The 23,877-nt window shown below is 34.8% G+C and overlaps 2 long non-coding RNA genes across 2 annotated transcripts; one reads left to right on the top strand and one right to left on the bottom strand.

Annotated features, from left to right (window-relative positions):
- Nucleotides 1-411: 411 nt before the first annotated feature.
- On the bottom strand, nucleotides 412-4,323 carry LOC123554323 (uncharacterized). The gene is made up of 2 exons (XR_008371719.1): nucleotides 3,845-4,323; nucleotides 412-2,070 (listed from the first exon to the last, which is right to left on the bottom strand). It is a non-coding gene; the product is annotated as an uncharacterized LOC123554323 (long non-coding RNA).
- Nucleotides 4,324-4,435: 112 nt separating this feature from the next.
- LOC123554322 (uncharacterized) lies at nucleotides 4,436-20,201 on the top strand. Its single transcript, XR_008371718.1, has 4 exons — nucleotides 4,436-4,718; nucleotides 4,819-6,455; nucleotides 13,790-14,042; nucleotides 19,916-20,201. It is a non-coding gene; the product is annotated as an uncharacterized LOC123554322 (long non-coding RNA).
- Nucleotides 20,202-23,877: the final 3,676 nt, after the last annotated feature.

Genomic DNA, 23,877 nt, shown 5'->3' with positions numbered 1-23,877 from the left:
GTTTAGATATTAAATACTGAGCAGAGAGGTTATTTCTTTTGTATTTTTCATTCTATGATACTTTTAGGTTGAAAAATGGTGTTAAACAAACTTTTATAGGCTAGAGGGATAAGACCATAGATGATATAAATATGTATCCTTATGTCTCGTAAATAACTATTCTCTTTGCGAGGCGATCATTCAATGTGATCAAGATCAGGCACTAACTCATTCGCTTAGCCCAATAGATAGAGTGTTGTTCTTTAGTTCAATCCCCAGGCAGTGCATATGTTTTCAACTGTCAAGATGAATTATTCGTCCTCCTTTGTCAGTTACTTGCAGAGAACAAATTTGTACTGAATCTAGGAACGCTGGTTAGGTTAACTGCCCGCCGTTACATGATTACAGCTACTTTTAATATATACAAAAAAGGAACAACACATTCAATGTATTTTTTACGAATAACATGTCTATAAACAATTGATCAAGTAAAAGGGAAAGTGAAATGTCTCATCTATGACTAATGTATAACAACCTTATCATTAACATCATATGCAAAATACATACAAATGAAAATATTGCATTATCAATCTATCTTTCATAAAGTTATTTCATTTTGTCGTCTTGATATCTTATCTGGGTATTTCACTTCTCACTTTATCGCATTGATTTAAAAAGTTATTCCATTTTCCGTCCGCAGATCTTATCCAGCTATTAAACTCCATATCATCAAGACGGGTAATGAATGCATCAACAAACAAAATGTTTCTGTCTTCTTCACCGATTTCATTCAAATACAGAAACATCTGACACAAACGCGTACGCAGCAACACCAGTTGATACCAGTTTTCAAAAGCGGCGTTTTTGAATTTTCCTGCAAGTAGGCTCGCAAAAACACGCGTATCTTGTCTAGCACTCTCTAGCTGATCTTGAGAAAATAAATAGTCTTCATTTTGTTCTAGTCCGTATACGTATTTTGAAATCTTAAATCCACCTCTTCAATTGTTCGATTAGAATTAAAAAAAATAGTTTCCAATGCATGTTACCAAATATCTACATATAGATACAATATCTCGCTCTCTTTTATTTTTTTTTTTACAACAGTACTCATTCGGAGTCTCATGTTGTAACGAGCATGTGTTTTTATTGTTAAACTATTTATAATTATATTAGATCCGAGTTTTCATCCAGTCATATTTTGCTATTCAGGAAGACATTATATCGTTTCAAGAATTGGACATTTTACTGTAGGCGCAGCAATAATGCCTTGGTTTTCCCCGTGTGCATGACTGGCATAGAAACGCATTGTAGTAAGTAGTCGTAATTCGTATGAAGATTAATGGGTAGTTATTGTTATATCATGAATTCATGATCCTTTTACTATAACTTAGATACACAAGTACTTTCCCCCCGCTATTTACTATGTAAATAACTTTTACATATGGTGTGCAAGTTTATCACATCATCAAAAATGCAACAATTACATAAATTAATACAATTATGAAAAAAAAAAAAAAAAAAAAAAAAAAAAAAAAAAAAAAAACCAGAGACAATTATATTCAGACAAAGAAACCGCCATTCCAAAATTAATCCATCGCCATAAGCTTGTCTAACTTAGTTCTTGCACTCGATGTTGTTCTAGAATCGTTGTGTCTGTTCCCTTATTTTAAGATGGTCACGTCTACTTCCATATTACATATCATATCAAACAATGCCTAGATTCGGTCGACTGATTGCAATAGGTGGGAAAACATGTTAAACAACAAAAACTGTGTCCGCACGAACCTAGGAGTTTTGGCGAATTTACATCGAAGACTTCATACAAAGGCCACAATGTGGTATTTGATTAATGCGTTGTTCGATATTACACACCATGTTTTTCAACGATTCTTCGCAATATTTTATGTCTTTTTGAATATTGGTGCCGGTGGCGTACTTATTTTTCAACGCTATTACACTCTGGTACACGTTGTTAAATTCTGTAAGTCGGTTTGTCAATTCGATGTAACCACTTTCTCCGACCTGTAAAGTCGTTGTCGCTCTCTTATTGTCTTGTTTTATAACCGGTGTAATTGCCGGTCTTTTGGTTGCCTGAAGAAGAAAATAGACACATATCTATATTTACTGAAATAACCTATATAATTAACCAACGACACAATGGCGTGGTGGTAATATTCTTGACTTTCATGCACGTTACTTTCTTTAAAGCATAAATTTGTTAGCAAAAACGTTTTTGTGAAAAATATGAATTTGATTAAAATGAAACGAACGACTTCATGAAACTTACTTCTGAACAGCTGATTTCAATACGCCGATCAGCTAATAAGTAGACCCTTCACTATTGTTAAAGCGAGCTTAAAAATAAGTAGACACCTATCCTTATTTGAGCTTAAGCGAAAAGAGTACTTAGTACATACCAGTGCTTAACAAAATAACAATAGTTGGTTTCAATTCTCTACCACCAAGTACATATATAAAAACAAACAAAGTCATTACTAAAATACTAACAGATGAGATCACATCAAAGTGCGGCTATTCAATCATGAAAAAAACTCAGGCTTTATTTTTGCGTTCTATACACATACTGAATTCAGAAAAATGGCCAAGTTAGACTCGTACACTATAAGTGAGCTTAAATTGCTAGCTTTTTATGCGTGCTTACAAACCATTTATGTACTAAAACATAACCCGCTTTTTATCACGCGCTTGAGCAAATTTTGAACAAAAATAATATAAAACCTCCCTAATTATCATCAGGCAGACTCTCGGAGCTTTGATTTTAATTTAATTTAGCATTTATCAATCACTTGAGCAGATTGCTGTTTATTTTTATGACGGGGACAAAAATATATGTTTTACTATACATAGGTTACTCATGAATCTGTAATTAAGAAATAATAAATATATTGGAACATATTTATTATTTCGATTCCAACCACGCAAATCCTTCGCATTTAACAGCACTACATTTTAGCTCGATATGTCATTCGGCTGGCCGCATGCTATTATAAAAACCTCCCCACGAATGGAAAGCGTTGCATAAAACGAAATGTTCCGATATTCAGCAAATTTTAATTAAAGTATTAAGTAGTTACTGCTGTAAAAAATGTTATTTTCAATAACATCTATGGTCGGATTTAGAGATCAGAAGTAAATACTTCATTCAAAGTTTATATATGCAGTTTCTAAAAATAGTGCACGTCACCTACATGATGGCACTGAAACATACACGCCAGAACATTGCGGCAGGCTTATAAAACACGTCTGGAAGATTGGAAGATAAATTATAATTTATTTACTGTCAAAGTAGAATCCAGTTGATATTTGTGGTGCCTACAACGCAGAAAGTGTAAACTACACACACGACCAGACATAGATGCACTGGTGTTGAAGTTGAAACTTACCGGGCTGAAACATTTTCTTACGGTAAAAATATAAACAAATAAATTCATCAGTTAGAAATTGTTTGTTTCAGAAAGTTTGATGTACTTTTTATTACTATTACGTAGCACTGAAAAAGCCGAGTATTTTATAGTCGGTATATAACAGACTCACAGTCGTGTTACAATCGTAGGGTGGAATGGAAGAGCTATATTTTATCGTTGATTCATGGTATAGGCAATTTCGCTATATGTTTATATAGCAACTGCTGCGGATCGTGTTAGAATAGATAATTGTATATTATTTATCTCTATAGACAAATTTGATGTTAACTCCACCGTACTAAAGTATCGCAATGTTATTCAAAGCTTATCTTTTACAGTCTGCTCCAAATAATTCAAACCTTCAAAGTACTTACAGGCAAAAGTATTGTGAAATGTAATTCATTTTATGCTGTATCAGTTAAATACAAAAAATATCTTACCTTTTTTTTATTCGTTGACTTTTTGTTAGTTTTCATTTTATTCTTCATTTGCAATCCCGTTGTTGCTGTATATACTTCGTCATCACAAAACATATTCAAAATATCATCGGTGGTGGTAGTATTCGCCATGCTGGGAAGATAGTTATCCGTATATGAATTATTCATATTAAATGTCATTTTGTAAGTCCTAGACTATCGGAACAAAAAATGAAATCGAATTATATATATACGCAAATAAATAATTAAATCAACGTGTTCGTTTCTGATTAGTCAACATATTCTCCTCTGAGCAAGCATTTGCGATAAACAAGTAGATCCCACGACTTTTAATTCAAGTAGGTACTTAAACACTTGAAGTCAAGTGTTCCATAAGAATTTTGCTTATGTAACGCTCCAAATAACTCTGGTGGCATTTACTAATTACCGGTCCGTTTCATTGCATATTTCTCTTCATATCTCAACAGGGCGTCCACAATCCGAGTCTGAAAATAGTAAAACTTTTGTAACTAAAACCTGATTGGTCAATAAAAAAGTAGGGGCGTGAAGAGTTCTAATTGGTTAAAACAATTTTGTTTTGTTCCGTATCAGACAATCGATCAGTGCAGTCACAATTTTTTTATGATGAAGAGTCATCTGGACAGTTTTGTCAAGCAAAGAGCCCAGCACTTGATTCAAAATATTGATAACGTGGTAACTTGCATTAACTTTAATCTTGGTCAAGATCCTTGGTTATTCAAGACCAGCATGTCGACATTTTTCAAATTGAAATTGTATGAGAATGAAATTAGAGCGCCGGCTAACGACGAGGACATGTCGAATATCATATCAGCTGCGAAAATACTCTTGGAAGAAAACCAAGGCGGTGACGAAATTGGTGAGTTTGAAAAAAAATGTTTTATTTCCAACTTGTATTATTTTGACTTGTTTAAAATGACATTTTTTTCACTGACGTTCATTTTTTTCCTATTAAACAGAAACAATTAGAGATGATGAGGACGAACTTCTAGACATCATTAGCCCTACGACTCTGAAATCGAAAGGCATGAAAGGCATCAGGGAACTACGCAAGCGGAAATCCTATACAAAACCTTCATCAACGGTTACATTGTCCGAAACGGAATGGGAAAAGAGGGAAAACAAGTTGCTCGTGGCTCATTGGAGAGAATTGTCCAAATCAAAGCAAGAGGCAAGGGACGAACTGTTATTGTGCAATATGCTTGTCGGCGCAGAAAGATCAAACACTAATGCCGTGTGGCTATACTTTTTGCAAATACTGTGAAAAAAAGATAAACAGCAAGTGTTACTATTGTAATGCAAAAGTAAAATCAAGTGTAAAGGTGAAACTTACGGACTGAACAAGCCCACCAGACTTTCAATACTTAGACATTTTTAATCAAAAAGAAGGTGTATTGACTAGAAGTCCAGCATGAAGTAAAATAAACATTCACAATACCGGACGATATTATTATGTAGCTATTATAATACGGTGAAATCATAAATAAAAATGTTAAAAACTGCCCGAGAACTTATTTTTTCACTATACTGTACAGTACAGAAAAAGATTCAATTGACTCCCTTTTCAAAATCTTAGGGCTTTATTCAAATGCGAATGTAACATAAGTACTCCTTAAAATATGCTAGAAAAATGTCGAAGAGAGAATGGCTGAATTTAATGGTGAGTAATCAAGCACGTTCTTATTAAGCGAGATGACAACGATATCTTTTATTAAGTAAATAATCCAATAATGCATTGCGATAGATATTTCTATATCCTACCAGGAAATGTGACAAAATTCGGTGTGTTATCAATAATTATTTACGAATTACACAAACGTAGGACAGAATTGAAAAACGATGTTTGTTTCAATCATTCTGTTGAAATGATTTTGATTGAATGCACTTACTAAGTTAGGCTGTAGGGATCCCTATCCTATTTCAACGGATGAAGCTTTAAAAGAAACGAACACGGCACTATATGATTTGTTGTTGAACATTTTGTATTATAGATCAACACATCACTGTACAATTCTGTGTTTCATTTATTTTCATCTTTCAAGAAAATAAATGGGTCCTTTCATCACACCCCACATCAGGCCCCGTAGTCCAAAATATTAGACGTGTACATGCTCATTTTACCTTCAACATTCAATATTTTACATTTCATTTTCAATCTGCATTGTAACGTCTAAAAGGGCCCTAAACAGTAGAATGTAGCATTTTCTCACACGTAAAATATACGATATACACAGGTTTAAACAGTTTAGCCTACCGTTACTTATCATATTCTAGTAATATATCGTTTAAATTTACCTTTAAAACCTCTTATATCCAATATATGTCAATTGTGTACAGTTGTCAATACACATTCCGCCATTTTTCAAGCATATTCAGCAGGTTATAATATATTTAGAATCGACTTAGACGAAAACAATTTTCCACGTGAACTATTTGCCAAGCGATCTAGAGGGGAAATATTTCGTCTAAAATTGATTCTCAAAATAAAATGTGTTTACACAACATTCGGAATAGACCGGCAATGTTGCACACCATAACACAGATACACGGCGATACATATAGTGGAAAGAAACAACACGATATTTATACATGAACAGTAACTTTTATTTTGTAATTATTCACATATGCAGTTATATGTATATCCATATCTAACATTTTCTGGGGAAAATACAAATTAGTATAAAATCTTATCTCCGAGGTTTTTTAAAAAAAACAACACTATTTCTTTGCAAATATCTTTTGTGAAATAGTTCCAACGTATATTCAGGAACTAATCCAAAAGATATATCAATTATGTTTGATAATAGAAATAGGGCAAAAAAGTAAAACGTTATATTTAATTACCTACCTTTCAAAAAATCCATTCATAACTTTAGCATGTAGACTATTTAACCCCCATGCATAACTGTTGGCGTTTTGCAATCACCTTGTGTATATTTCTTTTCTAAAATGGTCCTTTTGTAATATGTTTTTCCCTAAATGATATTTGTACAGTTCCAATTCAGGTTTTATCCACTAATGATGTTTTTACATACTGATTTAGTCAGTTGATGAAAAGAAATCAGAAAAGCTTAATTGACTATTTGATTTTAAAGTGCATACTTTTGCTGGTACAAATAATGATCTAAAATAGTTCACAAAAGTACGCTTTACGCAAGAAAGATAATAACAGCGGCGTTGTTAATACATAAAACGGCACGTTTTGCTTCCCTTTAAACGCAAACCGCATAATACTATGACACGCGAAAGGCAACTTTTGAATCTTTTTTTTCGCTTAAATTATTAAGTTGCTTCCCTTCAAAGGTATACACACAGATAATATTGCCAATAGGGCACTCCATATGTAAATCTGAAAACGTATTTCTTTTCAAAGTCAGATGTCATTTGTAATGCACGTTAATGTCTTCAGAAGTGCGTGCACTAAGAGTTCTGGCTTAGTCAGCAATATTTGAGGCACCAATATCCAAATCCCGAAAACATTAGTTAAGGGGGCGTTTCTAACTTGAACTCCCATCAATTTTAGTTAACATTTTCTTTCCAAAGGTACACATTAAGTTCAGTCGTGATATGAAAATTACACTGTAATCTTTGTTAACTATTACGTAATTAGAACTTCAAAAAATCTATGTATAAGAAAGAGTGGTAAAAATTTACAGGGTTAGCAAGGTACAAGTCAGTCTTTTGATTACGCTGCAGAAATAAATTCGAACAAATGTTTTCGAGTTCTAAAGAAAGAAGGAAAAACAAATCAATAGGATAAACGTGCGCACATACTTAGAATTTGAAAAAAAGAAAGAAACACTTTTGAATATTAAACACTTATAATTATCCTCTGTTACACTTGCTATTTTTAGACAAAGAGAATTTTGTAGGCGGTGCGCCGTGCATGTGAAAGTATTCAAGTCTTCTATAGCAGTTTCGTTTGATTATGAACATATCAACAATTTCCTTTTAGTTTTCAAACTTCAAGCTAATTTCTATGCCCGTAAAATGAATAGGAAAAAATAATAAAAAAATAAATGATTCCCTGACTCGACAAAAGTGATTCAAAACTAGGAAATCTAATATTATTTTAACTTTTCGACCCGAGAACATCATTTGCCATAGACTGAACATTAAAGCAAACTCTGAAAGCAAAACAATATTCCGCGCTGAGTCAGGTTGAGTCAGGCCTGGGAGAAAAACGTAATTCTATGCATGTACAAACGGAAATATATTCAGATACTTAGATAGAATGTTTCTCGCGCCATTTACATCTCTGTGAGTTTTGTAGTCGCAATTTTCTCAACGAAACGTTTCATTTCCACCCAGGTTGTTATTTTGCAATCCGCAATTGCCGCAGGTCTTGGAAGTGTACCGTTCGTCTTGAATAACGGCTTCTCTGTCCGTCCCCAAAACTCTATGCAACAACCTTTGCCTAAACCTATATTGCTGCCAACAGAGCAGATCTCTGTTAGCTTTTCTAGCAAAATGCTCTTTCTTCACAATAGAGGAGACCGTTATTTTACCCAGAACGATAAGCTTGTAATTTTTGACCAGATAAGAACACAGTTTTACGTGCGTGTCTTTCACGTACGTTTTCAATTTCAAATGAAGTTTTTTCAGTTGTCCGATTCTGTCTAGCACGGCTTGCGATTGATTTTTCTGTCGGGCGTACGACAATAGACGGTGAACGCGGTCGATTCTATCGTGGAAGGTGCGAATAAACTTTTCTTGTCTGCCTCGTGTCCGACCTGAAACACTTTAAGATTGCTAGGATCGTAACAAATGCCGAACGTTCTACCTCCGGGATCGATAGAACAGAGAATCCGAAGCGTGGACACGTATGTTCCTCGTGTACAATGAATCGCAAGGTATTTGTAAAACGAATTTGCCATTAGCTCTTTTACACACTTCCATATCGAGACTCAATGGAGGTATCTTAGATACGTGCTTGGAAAGTCTTAGAAACCTATCTTTCCAATCTTTAGAGAAATTGCCTGCTATCAACGCTATTCTACATAGCTTCGCGCGTTCGTCGGCGATATCTTTTTCCGTCAGTAATCTAACAAATAATTTCTGCCTTCGCGTAATTTAGTTGTATCTTTATTTTCAAGAGTAACCCGGGCCTTTTTCTGGTTGGTCTGAGCGGGTTTATACATGGTACAAAATATCTTACAAGCGGTCAACTTGATAGACGGCATTTTATTATCGAAAAACCAGTCGTCTCCCAACAGCCTGTACTCGGCCGGAACGTCTATCGAGTTAGTTTTAGCGACCACTTTTGCAAGTCGAACTGCTTCGGTTTGAAGCCTTTTTCCCTAAGTAATTACACCAATTGTAGGCGTGATTGCTCACTTTGAGCATCCGATTGAAAGTCCTTTTTTCTGATTAGAGGTCGGTCTAATACCGACAGAAAATGTACACATACACTTATCTCCCGTTTTAGGATATTTTGATTTTAACTTTAGATCGGAATAGTGAGTTGGTTCAGCCGTCGAGATTTCGCATTTCAGGTCGAGCATTTTTAACTTGACGATCTAGGAGTGTGAACGTCGCGCGACCATTGACAAACGCCGCCTTCTATAAAGTAATCGGTTCGCGACTTTTCTTCATCAAAATGAAAAAAAAAATACATTATCGCCCTTTTTTATAGGTGTTTGAAAAGACAATACATATAATCATTATTTAATGATGAAACATTTCATGTATGCTCATTCCGATATAAGATGAGATAACGCGTCACTCGGGTTGAATGAGTTAAATTTTGTGCGGCCCTTGCCTTATGTACAGAGTCATTTACAGTTTATGACTTCGGGGTGTGACGTATATTGTGCAACCCCCTATTATTTTTAATCATCTCACACACATCTTTCTGGGTGGCTATATTATAGACATCCTCATGTGACTAGCTCGTTGTCCTGGTGATTGTTCACTACTTTTTGCTGGTTTAGAAGTTAGACGTGTTCTTTGGGCCTAAGTGGGCATAGTTCTGAAATTCGGCCGTAGTTAGATATTGCAGCTTGCCCATGTACCATCCCGACATTTTTCCCTAGTTTGGTAATTGTTATTGCTAGCAAGTATTGCATTTTTTCCTCGAAGAATTACCGCAAAAAAAACTCCTGTGGGAAATCTATTAGATTTCTTTTAGAGCCGTTCTGTCATTTACAGCTCTATGGATGTTGGATACTATCCATATGTGGTCACATTTTTCCAGATGCAGAGGAAATACATGAAATATATGTAATTCGTGAAAATGTAAATAAAAATAATAAAAATTTATGTGTCTTTTTTGTAATTCTTTAAGATATTATGTATATAATAAAATATTTAAAAGGAATAAACTGCCTTTATTGCATACTTTGGTTGGTATTATAAAAAAGGCAAAGAATCATGCAAAATGTTGAAATATCGCTACCAGTTTCAGCAACACTGGGTGCTTTCAAAACACAAAAAAGACAAGCCCTGTGACCTTTTGAACAGCAAAGTAATGCGTGTTTAAATCTATATAACAAGAATTTGAGCCGTGCCATGAGAAAACCAACACAGTGGGTTTGCGACCAGCATGGATCCAGACCAGACTGCGCGGCTCATTTATCTACAAGCGTTATAATCGCTGTACAAAGTACTTGAGAAAGGGTTGTATTTGTCAGGATCCATGCTGTTCGCTTTTAAAGTTATTTGGAATTGGAGAAACAGTTAGCGAACAGCATGGATCCTGACCAGACTGCGCGGATGCGCAGGCTGGTCTGGATCCATGCTGGTCGCAAACCCACTATGTTGGTTTTCTCATGGCGCGGCTCATTTATCTACAAGCGTTATAATCGCTGTACAAAGTACTTGAGAAAGGGTTGAATTTGTTTACGACATTCCTCGGTGAGCCGTATCATGTGAAAACTAGCAACATCGACCAATGATATTAAGAGGAAAATTAAGCATTATAGGACCCGAGCAAACTCTCTCTCTCCCTCTCTCTCTCTCTCTCTCTCTCAATTATAAAGATAATTATTTACGCTGAAATTTTTTTCTCCCTTTAAAGGGAGGTGTTTTGTACTTCAGAAATAAAGATTATGGAAAAGTATTTGAAACTATCTTCAGACGCTATAATCAAACAGTTATATGATATTGGTGATGAAAAGATCTGGGAAATATTATGTGTAGAAAAATTCAATTGTTCCGAAACATTAGCCATAAAGTATGGCCGTGAAGTAATACCAAAAATTCCTTTCAAAGAGACTTTTTACGCTCTATACGGAGACAGAAAGTCCGAGTTATTACGAATTATGCGAAAAATACCTTCCTGAAAAGAAACCATGAACTATATTGGACTATACTCACATTTAACTTCAAATTTTACTGATGAAAATCCGTATCTCGCGTTACACAATGCCGTCAAATAGGCGATCAAATATCCTCATAAAGATCGTTATATCGAAAGACTATATGATGATGATACTATAACGACGGATACCGAATTCGATGAAAAACTTAGAGATAGAATTTAGCAAGCCATGCGGAGATACCAACACACCGATGGTAGTTTAGTTTCAATGATGTTTTACGAGCTCGGCGAAAATTTGGCAGATATTGACGGTATATTATACTAACACGTTGATGATAAAAATCTGTTAGAGGACTATAAAAAATCGTATCTATGAGCAAATATGAACAGTTTTACTTTAATACGCGCCCACTAAATAAATTAGAGAATTATAGGTTTATAGAAACAGCCAACTTAGTCATTAATCGACTTGAAAAACGCACTGAGAAAAGAACACAACAGAAGTCGGCCAAGAAACAGATGGATTATGACGATACAATGACAAAACAGCAAAAAATCGACAGAATCATGAAAAGGAAAGTTGAGCCTGACAAGGTTATCGAATCAGTAATGGATGCGACGGACAAGATTGCGGGACTATCGTCCGACGACAGCGAGAAACCGAGCAAACGCCAGAAACCCGACTCAGCACCCAATCTTAATACATGAAATATACCCCTTGTCAAGCGAATAGGATGTTATTGAATGATCTCTGGTACTGTGTTTTTATGCGCATCTTTTCATAACGAAACACTGACCCTGAGGACTATGTATGGGAAAATATATGAGTGAACAAAGTGTTGACTGAAAAAGGGCAATATTTATTTTGCCGAATAATACCTTAACAAATATACTAGTATATGTTCACATATCTGGGCGAATAGTACGGCCTGCCGAACAATACCTTAACAAATATATATGTTCACATATCTGGGTGAAAAATACCGCCTTTGCCGAACAATACATTAACAAATATATAATTTCACATATCTGGGCGAAAAATACCGCCGAACAATACCTTAACAAATTTATATTTTCACACATCAGGGCGAAAAATACCGCCCTTAACAAATAGATATGTTCTCATATCTGAATGAAGTTACAGCCCAATACCATAACAAAATAGAGTTGTCACAGGAGTGACGAATTATACCCCCACAATATGGCCTTGTCACAGAACTAAGCCAATGTCAAAGCCGAACTTGCTTGACCTTTGACCTACTGACCACAAAATCAATAGAGGTCATCTGCTAGTCATGATCAACCTCCCTATGAAGTTTCATGATCATACGCCCAAGCGTTCTCAAGTTATTGCCTGTAAAAGGTTTAAATGACCTTTGACCTTTGGAACTCAAAATCAATATGGGTCATCTGCTTGACATGACCAACCTCCAGATTAAGTTTCCTGATCCTAGTCCCAAACATTCTCAAGTTATTCTCCGAAAACTGTTTAAATGTTCCGGGTCACTGTGACCAAACCTGTGACCTACTGACCTCAAAATCATTAGCCGTCATCTGCTAATCATAACCAACCTGCCTATCAATTTTCATGATCATAGGCCCAAGCATTCTCAAGTTATCATCCGGAAACCATTTAACTGTTCCGAGTCACTGTGACCTTGACCTTTGACCTATAGACCTCAAAGTCGAACTTGACCTGCATTTCATGATGTTTCACCTGTGTAACAAAATTTATGATCCTAGGCCCAAGCGTTCGCAAGTTATCATCCGGAAACCATTTACCGGTAACTGTTTCGAGTCCCTGTGACATTGACCTTTGATTTACAGACCTCAAAGTCGAACTTGACCTGCATTTCATGATGTTACACCTGTGTATCAAAATTTATGATCCTAGACCCAACCGTTCTCAAGTTATCATCCGGAAACCGTTTAACTCTTCAGGGTCACTGTGACCTTAACCTTTGACCTACTGACCCCAAATTCGAACTTGACCTGTATTTTCGGATGTTACACCTGTGTACCAAAAATTATTTAAATTGGTCAAGCCTTTTCTTGAGTTATCTTACGGAAACCATGCAAAACCAACCAACCGACCGCCAAGCTCACTCCTATATACCCCCACCCCCAAACTTCGTTTTGTGGGGGTATAATAATACTATGATATATATTTACATATGAGGGCGGATAAAACCGCCGAAAGCATATCAAGAAATGTAGATGAATTTGCATATTAAGAGAAATCTTTCAAAATTAGAAAATTACAACTTGAAAGAGGAGGTAGGACGGGAGAGGGGGTAAGATAATACCAAAAAATTAGCCAAAATAAAATCAAAGAAAGAAGCGTGCTATTCACTCTTGAATGCTGCCGAAGAAGGAAGATGCCGTTTCCCGATTGGTTCAACGGTATCACGTGATAAAAGGAATTCACTGATTGGCTTTTACCGTAGTACATAAATTAACATAATTCAGAATGGGACCGATTCGCCCCAAATGTAAACAATGACATAAATAATTTTATCTACCTATAAAATTAATTTGTGTGCATCTGTTCACAACGAAGCACTGACCTTGAGGACTATGAATGGGAAAGTATATGAGTGAACTAAGTGTTGACTGAAAAAGGGCAATATTTTTTGCCGAATAGTACCTTAAGAAATATATATTTTCAGCTATCTGGGCGAAAATACCGCCACGAAAGACCAGGGAACAAGTAAACCGGGATGCCGCCCAGAGACTCAAGACGGCTAGTAATACTAATCTATTACTATTAGAAAATAAAAGGCTTCAAGACATGGTACAAAACATTCTGGATTTATTGAAAAAACAAGAGAGGCGGCTTCCAACTTTTGAAGTGCCGTCCACCGAAACCTGGGAGGAAGAGCTGAATGAGCCTTCATTCAGCTGGAATCCAGCAACTATAAGGTTTGTGTTTATTTATTTCCTCTACATAGTTGTACAGTACATCAAAAAATATTAATATCGGCGTTACTGATACGGTTATTATTAAAAAAAGAAGCGAATTTATTTTGATATTTCGGTTGAAGACGTTCAAAACTAACCGACTGTGGATTAAGAAAAGGACATAAGCTGTAGTGAATCATAAATAATATTTTCTCTTCCGCGGAATGTTGTGTTCATCTGACTATCTAAGCGTTCCGAAAATGAAATTTGTTCCTTTTTTAGCTCCACTATTCGGAGAATAGGGGGGCTATACTACTCGCCCCGGCGTCGGCGTCGGCGACGGCGTGACCCTTCTTGGTTTAAGTTTTTCGGCAACCTTTGTTTTGAGCTCACCTGAGCACAAAGTGCCCGGGGTGAGCTATTGTGATCGCTCACCGTCCGGCGTCCGTCCGTCGTCCGTCCGTCCACACTTTCCTTTAAACAACATCTCCTCCTAAACCACCAGGCTAATTTTAATGAAACTTCATAGGGATGTTCCGTGGATGGTTCTCTTTAATAATTGTTCAAAGAATTGAATTCCATGCAGAACTCTGGTTGCCATGGCAACCGAAAGGAAAAACTTTAAAAATCTTCTTCTCAAAAACCAGAAGCCCTAGAGCTTAGATATTTGGTGTGAAGCGTTGCCTAGTAGACCTTTACTAAAATTGTTTAAATCATGACCACTGGGTCAAACTTTACCCCGCCCCAGGGGTCACTTGATTTTACATAGGAAAATCTTCAAAACACTTCTAAAAATAAATCAGAAGGCCTAGATTTTAGATATTTGACATGTAGCATTGCCTAGTAGACTTCTACAAAATTTCTTCAAATCATGACCCCCGGGGTCAAATTGGCCCCGCCCCATGGGGTTACTTTATTGTACATAGAAAAATCTTCAACAATTTCTAAAAAATAAACCAGAAAGCCTAGAGCTTAGATATTTGATATGTAGCATTGCCTAGTAGACCTCTACAAAATTTGTTCAAATCTTGACCCCCAGGGTCAAATTGACACAGTCCCAGGGGTTATTTTATTGTACATAGGGAAATCTTCATAAATTTGCTAAAAATAAACCAGAAGGCCTAGGTCTTAGATATTCGATATGTAACATTGCCTAGTAGACTTCTACAAACCTTGTTCAAATCTTGACCCCCCGGGGAAAAATTGACCCCGCCCCAGGGGTTACTTGATTGTACATCGGAAAAGTTTCCAAAAAAAATCTAAAAATCATCAATTTGACATTTGAAACATGTAGCTCATATTACTCTGGTGAGCGATCCAGGGTCATCATGACCCTCTTGTTCTGTCATATCTTTTTTATTATTGCTTATATCTTACTATAACTTCACAAATCATTGTCCAGTATACAAACAATATATGTATAGGGGCTGAGCCCATTATACCCAAGGTCAAGGTCACCAGGCTGTTATACTTAGGCTATTTTTAAGGTTAAAGTTTTTCGGCAACCTTTGTTTTTCTGTCATAACTTTGTTACTATTGCTTATATCTTACTGTTACTTCACATAAACATTGTCCAGTATGCATACAAAGTATGTGTATGGACTGAGCCCATTATACCCAAGGTCAAGGTCACCAAGGTCTTATACTTAGGTTATTTTAAAGGTTAAAGTTTTTCGGCAACCTTTGTTTTTCTGTCATATCTTTGTTGCTATTGCTTATATCTTACTGTAACATCACATAAACATTGTCCAGTATACAAACAAAGTATGTGTAGGGGCTAAGCCCATTATACCCAAGGTCAAGGTCACCAAGGTCTTATACTTAGGTTATTTTTAAGGTTAAAGTTTTTCGGCAACCTTTGTTTTTCTGTCATATCTTTGTTACTTTTGCTTATATCATACTGTAAGTCCACATAAACATTGTCCCGCATACAAACAAAGTATGTGCAGGGGCTGGGCCCATTATACCCAAGGTAAAGGTTACCAAGAAGTTATACTTTGAATTATTTTCTTGTTAAATTCTTTCGAGAGCTTCGTTTATAGACATATCTTTGGTACTTTAAAATATAATGACTTGAAATTAAAAGTATTTGTTTATAATCATCTGCATTTGTGGCTACATACCCCATAACTCTAATTGTGTTTTTGACAGAATTATGCCCCTTTTGTACTTAAACTTTTTTGCAATCTTCGCTTTCTGGATATAACTTTAATGCAATATAAGATAAAGACTTGAAACTTGAAATGTATCTTTATCATCATCATCTGCATGTGTGGTAACAATCCCCATAACTCTGATTTGTATTTTTGACCGAATTATGCCCCTTTTACACTTAAATTTTTTACAAGCTCAGATTTGTGTATTTGATGGAATTATGCCCCTTGGTGTATCTTCCTTTTGAAGTAAAACTCTTATTCAGACATATATTCATTTTACTGTCAAATCCCCGAATAGTGGAGCGCGCTGTCTTACGGACAGCTCTTGTTAGACATTTATGTTTACCAAAAAGTGATGCAGATATGTGATTATGTATGATATTTAGAATATAGCTGACAAGTGTCAGCTCGTTCAAATGCTGGAAAAGAAAACAGATCTCTTGTGTACAGTTTTGCTATAAAAAAGCCAAATATCATAACTATATTTTATGAATTAGAAGCGAATGAAGAATATCATGTATTGCCTTTGTCAAGCATATATTAGACACATTTTGCCTTAGTTTCTGAATTTTTAACATTATCTGTCATCTATATTATATGTTAAGCATGTTAGTGGTTTTGAAAATAATTTATATGTATACATGACATGCATAAACGACACTGTAAATAACATAGTGCTCGTTATATTATATGTAACAAAACAAACCAAAAAATATATAACCCCTGTACTTGGTTAATTATAGCGTTTCTTATCTAACCCCGCTATAGAGATCATGATAGGATACAACTTGCTAACGCGCTATATACAAATTTAAGGAGTTATTTTCGACCGAAGCTTAAAGGTTTAGTTCCATTTTTTTTTCTAAACAAAATTAAAATAGATGTTTGATTTGTCATAAATTGACACGTTTTAGCGTCTTATGTCGGTTGGTTTCAGATGTTGTACATTTAAGCATTTCAAACATGAAACCTTTTTCTCACAGTCATGTTTTTAAGGCCTTTCAAGTCGGACACGATAAAAGGGAGATCGGCCAATTACACGATAAAAAATAGATAGATTACATCATTTGCTATCGTACGCCCGACAGAAAGCACAGACTCGGGCCATTGAAAAAAAAACAACTTCATTTCAAATTGAAAATGTACGTGAACGACGGTACACTTCCATGACCTGTGGTAATTGCAGATTGCAAAATAAGAAACTTGGTGGAAATGAAATATTTTACTGCGAAAGTTGTGACTACAAAACTCATAAAGATATCAATGGCGCGAGAAACATTATGTTTAAATACTTGGCACTTTTTTCCATTCCCGGTATAAGATTTTTTTTCGGGTTTGATTCTGGCCCACTTGATTCCAAGAGAGTCAGATAGTTCGAAGATATTTTTTTTTTGTCACGGATTTCGCTCATGCTAAATCCAGGGCAAAAATGTCTTCGGGTCAAAAGAGTTAGTCAGTAAAACATTGATCCACACCCTTTAATTCTGCTGAACACTGCGAGTTAGAGATAAACTTCCACTTTAAATATTTTTCATAACTCTCTTCATAACTATTGCGCGATATGCTTTATGCGTGGGAACATTTGAGCAAGTCCCTCACCACTGATAGATGTGCTATTTTTATGTTGTTTGTTTGCACTTATTGTGGATACAACCATTTCATTTCAAGACCGATGTATACATGTTAAGCAACAAATTTCATTTTTGAAGAAAACACACGTTCTTTGTTCTTCAGATCTTTTTAATTACGTTGCAGAAATTAATCAAACCGCGATTTTGCAATAAGAAATACATATATACTCAACAAAAAGAAACAAGTTCAAAATAATTGTACTCAGTCCTTTTCCCACAAATATTTTTCCCTCGATGCAAACACAGGGCATTGCTAATTTTTACGCTCATTGGTCCGAGACCATTGCCGCAATAAGTACCAATCTAAAGTGTTTTCAAGTACTTGTTATACTGATATTCAATTAAGTTTATAATTTATGTTAAAACACGGTTGTGACGTAATCCTTTGTTAGTTTTGTCCATTATATAGGTTATTGTACCGATACCGCTCTATACACACGATTATTTTACTATACCTGTCCATTATTAACCTGTAAGAGTCCATTCTTAAAATAATGGATACTTTAAGAATGGACAGGTACAGGTTAATAATGGACAGGTATAGTAACAACCTTGTACGTTGAGAGGTGTGAATACATCAGTCTTTGAAATTCGAAAGTTTCGAAATATATTAAAACTGCAACGTGTTTTTTTCAGAATTTGTAGCTGCAATAAAAAAACGCTTATGTGGAACGTATGATATTTAACCCAATGTTTGTTTGTTTGTTTTAGGTTTAACGCCGTTTCTCAACAGTATTTTAGTCATGTAACGGCGGGCAGTTAACTTAACCAGTGTTCCTGGATTTTGTACCATGTGTTCATACGGCGATGCACATGGAACCTTCAATGATGCACAAAGTACAATTCCTTGAAAAGCGGATAAAATAATGGTTGGGCTCTAAACGAGAAAACCATGGGCAAAATTAAACTGGAAACCAATAGCTTTACTTATTCTTTGAATAGTCCAGCTAAAACACCTGGTTAATTTTTTTAGTCATAACTGACATTCAGAAATGTGCAATTTCACATTTCTACTACAAAGACAAACAAACAAATAAACACACTAAAAACGTCAAATTTCTTATCGTTTTACTGCATGTTTCGGTTTTTCGGTATACAGGGAAATTTGGCCGCAATGATTTTAATTTAACAATACATTATTTTGTTTTTAACTTTCAACACTAGTAAACGTCTCATATAATACGTGTTATTGTCTTCTGATAAAATTGATAGAAAACAACGTAATTGCGAGATAAGAACGGTTGTTTTGTAATAATGATATAAAATACATATACATACATTTTAGAATGTCTTCCCCTGGACCTGTCATCTATATAAAACTGCAAACTCAGCACGAACAAAGCGTGGAAAACTATTAATACATACATCATAAGGCCAAGCTAAATTTTACTTTTTGTAAAGATACTTCAAATCATATGTAAATATGACAAAACGTGATATGTTCGAAACTGTCCTAAAAATCAGCACTGCATATCATTAGTGTTAAAAAAATCTTTTCATTGCAATAAATAAGTCATGCAATCTTATTTAAACTTTATTTGACTTGGTATTTTTACTTAGCACAGAGACACAAATCAATGATTTGTCTTTGCCTCAAAGAGGACAATATTAGGGACATTATATAATATCACGACAATCTTGATTTATTCGAGAGGACCGTGTTTTAAGTCAGAGAAAAGCCTCAAACTATCCATTATGTGAAAGAATGGACAATCTCGGCGCGTTGCGCCTCGATTTGTCCATTCTTTCACATAATGGACAGTTTTCGGCTTTTCTCCTTTACATAGAGTGAGTATAATGGCCATACTCCTTCATGCTTGATAAAAAAATTAGTAATTATAAAAATACATGTTTTAAATTAAAATTATTTTATCAAATTACATTTTATTCTCATTTTTTAAAAAAAAAGCAACCCGCTATGCTTATTTATATATAAGACGAGTCGCACACGATGGGACTTAAGATATTACCTCGAAATAAAGAACGTATACCGGTATATATATGTATATATAATTATAAGAATGTAATAAAAATGTAATTTTTATAATGATGTTTTTTTTTGTATTTATTGTCAAATGTAGCAAAAGAAAATTTTGATTTATTTCAGATTTCACAAAACTTATTCCTCAAGTATGGGAACTGAGTCTGAGAGCGAAATATGGTTTTGGCATAACCGAAAATCCCGTATTTGGTGAGTTCATTTTACAAAAACAACAATTACTTTTATTTGCTAGTAACAACATGATCAAATAAATTCTTCAGACTGTGAGAGTGTATTACAATAGACATATAATCATAGCATTCAAAATAAAGGAAAAATAACATTACATATTTTAAGTACTATAATTCATTGCCGAAGTCGGTTTCATTGCAATTACTGTTTGTAATAAAAAGTAATTTTATAACAAAGCATGATAATTGTCTTTTATTTTAGAGTCAATTTCATTCTCATTGTTTCTTTATTTATAGAGACTTTTATCCATATTGTCAATGGAGTCAGAATGTTTTTATCTGTCTGGTGCTTACTTATACATGTATCTTCAAAAAAGCGTTGAATAAGACAGTTGATTCTACACAATTACACACTGATGAATTCACCACATATCCAGAAATCATTCTAAAGATATACGATGTTCGTCCGCGACAGACTTATTATCTCTATTCAACGAATACATGAAAGGCTATCTTGACAGAAAATTCGAGCCAATCCAATCTGCTACCAGACAAATAAAGGTGTTTGAAAATGTCGAGTTTCAGACCGTCATCTTTGAATGCGAGTTTTGGATTCGATGAAAAACATGAGTATGTTTTATTTTAGTTAGTAATTCTGTTGCAAAAGTAATGCTGTCCAAGTTTTCTTTTTTGCTATTATTAAACCACTGATTTTAGTAACTATTTCTGCTTCATCGAAATGTAAATTCAAGCGGAGCGTAGGAGTGTCATTTTTGTTGTAATGAAGTAGATCATTACTGCGGGAAATTCTCAGAGCTTGCTCGTAAATGATTACTTATGAAAACCAGAACGGTCTATTTTTACACTCTTCATATCTAATAGTATTCTGATATTAGATTCATTTGTAAAGCAGTGCAAGGAAGACATTGAGATTGCCTCAAATGATGAAGATATTAAGGAAGTTATTGCTACGGCGAGGATACTGTTGGAGTTTGGTTAGTCTTTTTTGCATCAATATATATATTTACAATGTACTTTATATAGAAAAAAAAACTTGTTTTTATCGACCCCGGTAGGAGTAAGCGATAAGGCATGCATTAAAAGACTTGTTGTTACTTGCTGTGATGACAGGTTATTTTGATAAGCAAAAATTTTATATTAGGCCATAAGTGTTCATTAATATCTGAAATATGATATTGGTATCACTTTCAAAGGTAAAACATATTAACATTGTTTTTGGATAATGAGCAGATGACTGTTTGCAAATTATGCAATTATTTGATGTCAACGCATGACTTTTTACGAAAAACATACAGTGTGAAAAATATAATCCTCTCTGTGTGTCATGATATCTGAGGAATGGCATGTTTAGACCAGAATCAACTTCTACATATCATGGTAAAAATTAACCATAAGCATTTATCAGGCTATCTGAATCTACAGTAAACCTCCTTGAAATTCATTTACTTTTGACTGATATAAAGTCCCTTTTATTGCTGCAAAACAGCCATAAAGTCACGCTATGTACCCGGATAATCTTAACACTCTTTAGCGACCCTAACTCAGTGCCAACATGGCTGACAGAAAGACGATGTATGTAGTTAATTCCTTGTCTTTTTTCATGTTTTTATGTTAGTATGCAATGTTAGCGTAAAACTTTTGATAGTCACAATACCCTCATTATCCTGTATTGATAACATGTTTTGTGTACTAAATATTTCAATCGAAAAGTCACATTATGTGGCTGGAATTCATTAAAATGTACTCAAAGAAGTCTTCAAAATGAACATGTTTGATGTTTCTAACTGTTTTAAAGTACCAGAAATTGCAGTAAGACCTTACTTATCAAATGTATTAGTTCCATAAACATCTCTTTGACAATGTTTAATAGTATCAAAGTTTGAAAATGATTTTTATAGCTTAAAAATTGTATTGATTATGAGGTGGGTTTAAATTTGCGGATAATTCCTAACTGGTATAGGAAACAGTGCTGGATAAATACGAACTCAGAATGGATAAACACCTAACCAAACGAAAACGGCTGTTCGTCTGTGCTTTATTTATGGACTGTTGATGCTCGAAGTTCTTTGACCTACCCACCCCTGCAGGGATGTGGGATTCCTATGTCCAACTTATCCGACTCGTGATTTTTCATTCTGATTGTCCGCGAACAAGCATACTTTTTCAGGTATAAAATGAGAAAACATAAAATATCATTTAGATTGTGTGTTGCTTCAAGTGTATGAAGGTGATAAAAATAATGGGTTCTTTGACTAGGTCTCGCACACACTGTAACTCGGTGACTATGATAAAATATCAGAGAAAATTTAGATACAAGAAGATTCATTTAACGTCGGATAAGTATAGGAATAAAAAATAAAAATAAGATGAGTCACATTTTACAACATGCATTAAAAAAAACAACATAAAAGAAGAAATCATATACATGCTAAAGGAAGCATAAGAACTACTTAAAGCAGCTGAAGAAAAACATTTGCATCATCAGCATGCATATAGCATTCTGTAACTAAAACTAAAAAGGAAAACAAGGGTTACACACACAGAACTAAAAAGACATTTAAAGACATCAGAAACGTAAACAACTTAACGTATTATGACAAGTTTGTAAGTAGAATTCCAACTGCTAAGACAATAAGTCACTGTCAAAGGAAATATTGGAGCCAGTAGTCAGCCAAATTAAAATCAAAATCACACAGAGATCGCAAGTATGACTAAAACAAGTTGGAACGTTTTTAGAGTCTTTCTCTGAATTCATATGGCTTTGCACCATTGCGTGGGCAGTGTTTCGGGCATGACCTCAAAAGATCCCGAACCCTGCTTACGCGATTTCAGACTTTTATAAACGTTAAAAGGCAAATATTTCAACAGCTTATTTTTTACCACAGTTACTGTGATATGCTTTTCTTTTCATTGTCCTAAATAAAGAACTCGATCTCCAGTCTATTTGCGCTTTCATGAAGGTTTAATATTACAAATCAGAGCAAGTGAAATTTGAATATGGACAAGTGGATTTTTAAGTGTCCGTGGACAAGTGAAAAATGTAAGGATACCCACATCCCTGCCCCGTTAGTCCATGCATCACTCTCCCCCCCCCCCTACTTCCTCGCCACTCCACACACACACACACTTTTCTTCTCTATTTACCATTTACTTCTCTATTTATAATATCATATTTAATAATTAATCATAAATCTAATCCCATTTAAACAATATCAAAAATATTCCATTAGCACCTCTATAAAAACCTCTTACACTATACGATATACAAGATTTGAAACAAACACAATTCTTCTGAAACTGTGTGTTTGTGTGTGTGTGTGTGTGTGCGTGCGTGCGTGCGTGCGTGCGTGCGTGCGTGCATGTGCGTGTGTGTGTGTGTGTGAGAGAGAGAGAGATGGAGGGAGAGAGGGTTGGGGGTTACAGAACTTCGAAAATCGGTGGTATAAAACAATTTCTTATATAATAATATAATAATTTTGACTTTTATACTGAGTTGTTTTTTAGGGTTTATCAAGATTTTTACAAACATTGCTATTTGCATAATATTAAAATTATGAAAAAATATTTGACTGTAGTGGGCATACATATAACATCTTGTAAAATTAATGACAGTTTGAAGACAATACCGCTTATAAAGTAATGTTTACAATACATGTACATGTCAACTCATTCATTTCTATAGAATACTAGTCAGTTAGGTGTTTATCGGTCACGCAATTTCGTGTAAGTTAGGTTTTTATCCATTCCTCATCTAAACTGAGTTCGGTTTTTCCGCCTGAAAACACAACGGCTGATATATTTAACATGATACATTTTGAAATAATTATACACTTGATCAATACAGATAGATATAACAACAGAAACATTCCTTTATAC

The sequence above is a fragment of the Mercenaria mercenaria genome, chromosome 7 (assembly GCF_021730395.1).
Source record: "Mercenaria mercenaria strain notata chromosome 7, MADL_Memer_1, whole genome shotgun sequence".
In the NCBI taxonomy this organism is placed as follows: domain Eukaryota; kingdom Metazoa; phylum Mollusca; class Bivalvia; order Venerida; family Veneridae; genus Mercenaria; species Mercenaria mercenaria.
Note: the sequence above shows the minus strand (reverse complement) of the source record. Positions and strands in the feature narration are given on the sequence as shown.